The 6,112-nt window shown below is 34.1% G+C and overlaps 1 long non-coding RNA gene across 1 annotated transcript; it reads right to left on the reverse strand.

Annotated features, from left to right (window-relative positions):
* Positions 1–3,758: 3,758 nt before the first annotated feature.
* Positions 3,759–4,859, reverse strand: LOC133333149 (uncharacterized). The gene is made up of 2 exons (XR_009754440.1): positions 4,487–4,859; positions 3,759–4,405 (listed from the first exon to the last, which is right to left on the reverse strand). It is a non-coding gene; the product is annotated as an uncharacterized LOC133333149 (long non-coding RNA).
* Between the last annotated feature and the right edge of the window lie 1,253 nt (positions 4,860–6,112).

Genomic DNA, 6,112 nt, shown 5'->3' on the forward strand with positions numbered 1-6,112 from the left:
TCTATTTCATTTTATAATCAAACAACTAAAACGTTACCCTTGATAACAAATAGTATAGGATATATAAAAAAGTATAACATGATAAAATTATTTCCTTTAATTGTATAATTATTAATAATAACAATATTGTAAACTCCAATGTAAATTAGCAAATGTAAAATATATAAAAAGAAAATTGACGCTTGAAAATTATAAAATCCTTAATGAGGCCATACAAGAAACTTAAAACAATGAAAATATTCATTATAATAAAAAACTATCATCTAATACTATAATAGGGCTAACGAAAAAGAATATACCATAATATGAAAAAAAAATTATAACAAAAACAAATAAAAAATCTTAACATTTCATGTGATAATTTGAAAAATCTGAAAATAATCTAAAAAAAGTATACGATATACATACAAATCAATACAAAAACCAATAACAAATTAGTAAGTCAAATGCAATTAAAAATAAATAATAATCATTAAAATAAAATACCTGTGTGTATATAAAAAAATTGATTTTAAAACAGCTCAATTATATAAATAAACATAAGTTAACGCTCTATTATTTTAGATATAAGTATGTATGTATATATTTCAATTCAAATAAAATAACTACATATAATTTAAATCATTATTTAATGTTCAAAAATCTGTTTTTTTACTGTGGCCTTTTTGTTCCGTGAGTAAGCTTTGAGTACATGCAGACTCATGCCCAAGGACCTTTAAAAGGAATGTGAAAGGAAATGTTTTCCCTGTATTTGCGACTTATATTGAGCACCAGATGCCATATTAATGGTCTTCCCTCAAGAGATTGACCTGAAACTCTGAATGCGAAATTACAAGTAACGAAATTGTATGGAGGCGTTGTGTCAACATTCAAAAATGCGGAATGCCAAATTACTGTTACTACGGTGAAAAAATGTTTCGAAAATCTTAAAAAGTTCGCAAGTGGGACGGAATTTTATATTTGGACTATGTTCTCATACATCCCAATCGTCAAAATGTTGGAGAAATTCTATTCCTACGGAAAGCATTTCGCTCGAGAGAAAAATCCTCCAATCGTCGAAAATGTAGGAGTAAAATTTTTGGAATATGGCATCTCCTTCTAATCAACTGTGGGTCTTTTTCATACTTTGTGTACCCTTATTTGTTTGCGCAAATTTCAAGTGTTTGTGTTTTACGAAATAATGAAAAAGAAAAAATGAATTGAAACGAAAAAAATGAATAGTATTATACTTAGAGCATATTTAGAGGATGTTGCTATTGTCAGAGAGCAACAAAGAACTTCTACAAGATTGTCAAGAAGAAAATTGCGAGATAGTTCCAATCCTCTTGAGTGCATAAAATTTACGTTTTTTTGCAGAAGGTGGATATCAAACTGGCGTTGGGAATGATTCTGATGTTGGTATGGCACAATCAATATTTTGTTCTAACTTCTCCGATGTGGTGACTGTTTTCGAAGCTCACCTTTGTCCTAAGTGGATTAAATATTCATTAAATATTCGCTGCGTCTCTTCATCAGACGATTTAATTTCAATAAGTTTATAGATAGCTTCTTCGTTGCTTGATAAGTTTTGCTCCTTGTTTGGGTCGTCTCCTTTATGACGTGTATACCCTTAATTTTTACATACATATTACGAATTTTCTCTAACATAACATGTATGTATTCATTAGACGAAATAACCATTGGTGTAAAATTTATAAAAATCGGTAAAGTATTCGCTGAGTTATTTGAATGCCAATATCTTCCAATCGATACTTACTACTCGGTTCTGGCCGCCTATTACCTAAAAATGAAAAATCCACACCAAAATGGTTTTTGTAAAACTGGCAATTTTTCTTTTATATTGGCTGCTGCTGGTTTGTAAAGAAAATTATAGCATACTTTTAGGCCAAAAACAAACCGTTCGTACTTAACAGCCAATCAGAAGTAGACATTCCTGTTTACCAGTTTTGTGGGATGAGGAACGGTTTTCGAGTAAAAAGTTGGAAAACATGTAAAATATTATTCTATATTCTTTTAGGTTCTGGAACGGAACTATTGTTAATTATGTATATCCACTGGTGGCCAAAACTAAACCAACTAAAATCGCAAGGTTAATAAAAGCCGCATAACTTTTTCAAAAATAATGATATCGGCTCTAATTTGAATCAAAAATATCAAATTAGAGCGAGTAAGATTTTTAACCCCATCTGATTAAGATGAAAGCGTGCCCAAAAGTGCACTGATATGTATCCTATTTTTAATACCAAAAGGAGACCAGATTTTGAAAATGAAAATAGATGATAAAAATAAAAAGAGGACAATTTTAACCAGTAAGGAAAGTATTACAGGATACCCTTCACCACTATGGGTATATTAAACGTGCAACTATCGTGAAAGATATATAGAGACTTGGGTGAACCATATACATGAAATCGGACGAAACTATATATGGGAGCTATATAGAAATCTGGACCGGTTTTCTCGAAACTTGGCAGACATTCATTCTAGACTCAATTCAGTACGTTATGCCAAATTTCTTGCAAATAGAAAGATATTTAGCGACTTTGGTGCACCATTTACATGAAATCGGACGAAACTATATATGGGAGCTATATCTAAATCTGGACCGATTTTCACGAAAAAAGGCAGACATCGCTCTAGGCTCAATTGAGTACGTTATGCCAAATTTCGTGCAAATCGAAAGATATATTGCGACTTTGGTGCATCATTTACATGAAATCGGACGAAACTATATATGGGAGCTATATCTAAATCTGGACCGATTTGCTCGAAATTTGGCAGACATCTTTCTAGGCTCAATTCAGTACGTTATGCCAAATTTCGTGCAAATCGAAAGATATATAGGGACTTTGGTGCACCATTTACATGAAATCCGACGAAACTATATATGGGAGCTATATCTAAATCTTGACCGATTTTCACGAAACTTGGCAGACATCATTGTAGACTCAATTCAGTACGTTATGCAAAATTTCGTGCAAATCGAAAGATATATAGCGACTTTGGTGCACCATGTACATGAAATTGGACGAAACTATATATGGGAGCTATATCTAAATCTGGACCGATTTTCTCGAAACTTGGCAGACATCATTCTAGGCTCAATTCAGTACGTTATGCCAAATTTCGTGCAAATCGAAAGATATATAGCGACTTTGGTGCATCATTTACATGAAATCGGACGAAACTATATATGGGAGCTATATAGAAATCTGGACCGATTTTCTTGAAACTTGGCAGACATCTTTCTAGGCTCAATTCAGTACGTTATGCCAAATTTCGTGCAAATCGAAAGATATATAGCGACTTTGGTGTATGTAATTCAAATCGGATCATAAATGCGACCTGTACTTTGTTTACAATTTAACATCTGAATATATAGAATGTCTATCTCGTTTCCTTTTGCCTGTTAAAAAGCAGAGTGGTGAAGGGTATAATAAAAATAATAGTAGGTTTTAATTCTGAATATATAGAATGCGTTAAAACCCCGGGGCAAATTTTTGGTCCGAAGCGAATAATCTTGGGATTTTTATATTTTACAAGGAACATAGCAACGAAGTGGACCTATGTCGACAATGTTTTCCAAGGATATTTTGCAACCCATAGGGCACAAGGAATACTGCCTTCATTTCTAAGCCACTCGTCCGACAGCTGTTAAAATTCCGCTCATTGCATTGTTTACAAGCGTACAAAAGCATTTTGGTGAAAAGTTTCCAGAAAAAAGTTATTCGTGATGGAATTCAAGCGTCATAACGTGATTTCTTTATATTTGGCTGGAAAACCACAATTGGCTATCGTTAGAGCACTCCAGCATTTAAATGTGAATAAATCTTTTGTGTCTCGTACCATCACTCGTTACAGTGACATTGGTAGCGTAGCCCAACGTCAAGGAAGTGGACGGAAGAAAACAGCAACATCAGCAGAAATGGTTCGAAAAGTAAAGAAGCGACTTGATCGAAGTGCGCGTCGCAGTGGCCGAAAAATGGCTCGTGAGCTGAACATATCCCAATATTCCATTCGGCAAATATTGAAAAATGAGGTCGGGGTAAAGCCATTAAATTCCAAAAAGTGAAAGATCTTACACCGCAACAGAAAGAAAATAGACTCAAAAGAGCTAAGGAGTTGCTTTGCTTGGCCGAAAGTGGTGAACTGTCGAATTTGGTTTTCTCCGATGAAAAAAAACATTCGTTTTCCAGCAGGTTGTAAACAAACAAAATGATCGTGTTTACTTGCCAAAGAGGTCTGCTGAAAATATGCATCTTCGGTTGGCCACCAGAACTCAAGCGCCGGCCATGGTGATGGCGTAGGCCGCCATAACAGCCGATGGTCGCTCTCCTCTCGTATTAACCGACCGTGGCATCAGAATAAATGCCGAATATTATCGCGAAAATATTCTGGAGGGTGCCTATTAAAGCCTTGGGCACGCAAAAATGTTGGCCGCAGACATTCCAACAAGACTCAGCACGCGCCGCCCAAGAATGGTTACAAAATAAGGTTCCTCGCTTCATTCCCTGCGCACAATGGCCACCAAAATCTCCAGATACCAATCCGTTGGACTATTGTGTCTGGAGTATGTTGGAAAGCAAGGTTGGCACTAAAAATACCAAAGTGTCGATCACCGCAAGCAAGCGCTTCGCCGGGAATGGGCCAAAATATCGGGCAGCGTGTGACGATTTCATTGGCCGTTTGAAGGCCATAATTCGTGCCAAAGATGACCCGTTCGAACAAATCTAAACTTATTCTAAAATTTAATGCTATTTCCGATATATTTTGCTTTCATTCAATAAAATTTAAAAACAATTGTTAAAATTATGGCGTTTGACTTTGTTGCACTTTTTTATCTCACCCTGCATAAAATGAGAGATAATTAGGTTGGAAAATGTGTCTAAAAATCCTGAAAATACCGAAAATGTGAACAGTTATATGGGTTTACCTGCTAAGATTCGGCCCCTTTTTCGAAATATTTAATAACTAAAATTCCATAACATTTATTTATTAATTTGTTTTAATTCTCAAACATGAATATTGATCAAGGGTTTAAAAATATAGATGACAATGATGACAAATTATAGGAATAGATGACATTGCTATGTCGACATAGAATTATATTTCGATCAAGAATATACACTGGTGGCCAAAATTAAAGCAAAACTTTCTCACGGTAATATTTTTTATGTCTTTAATATTTATCTTTAATTCTACCGAGAGCATAATATATCTCCACTCAAGTCGGATTCCAATTAATATTTTGCAAGAGCCAATCTGGCATTCCGATTCTTTTCAGAAATAAAAGAACTTTCTTGATAGTTTCCGCGCATGTAGGCCTTGGTCCAAGGACAAACCCTATAGAAATTGGAAAAAATCGGTTCAGATTTAGATAAAGCTCCCATATATATATTTTCGTCCGATTTTATTTAAATAGTGCACCAAACAGATTTAGATAAAGCTCCCATATATTTTTTTGATCGATTTTATTAAAATAGTGCACCAAACTCCCAATATTTGTCCGATTGGGACAAAATTTAGCACAGCATACTGACTTATGTTCAGACTGATGTATGCGAAGTTTTGTTAAAATCGGTTCAGATTTAGATGTAACTCCCATATATAGTTTCTTCTGATAGTTAAGTTTTTTTGAAATCGGTTCAAATTTAGATATAGGTCTTATATATATTTTCTTCCGATTTCATGTAAATGGTGCACCGAAGAGCCTATATTTGTTCGATTTACAATAAATTTGGCGGTTCAGATTTAGATAAAGCTCCCATATATATTTTCGTTCGATTTTATTTAAACAGTGCACCAAACAGATTTAGATAAAGCTCCCATATATATTTTCGTCCGATTTTATTTAAATAGTGCACCAAACTCCCAATATTTGTCCGATTGGGACAAAATTTAGCACAGCATACTGACTTATGTTCAGACTGATGTATGCGAAGTTTTGTTAAAATCGGTTCAGATTTAGATGTAACTCCCATATATAGTTTCTTCTGATAGTTAAGTTTTGTTAAGTTTTTTTGAAATCGGTTCAAATTTAGATATAGGTCTTATATATATTTTCTTCCGATTTCATGTAAATGGTGCACCGAAGAGCCTATATTTGTTCGAT

The sequence above is a fragment of the Musca vetustissima genome, unplaced genomic scaffold, assembly GCF_032173495.1.
Source record: "Musca vetustissima isolate MV318-11 ecotype Yass unplaced genomic scaffold, APGP_CSIRO_Mvet_v1 utg66250, whole genome shotgun sequence".
NCBI lineage: Eukaryota > Metazoa > Arthropoda > Insecta > Diptera > Muscidae > Musca > Musca vetustissima.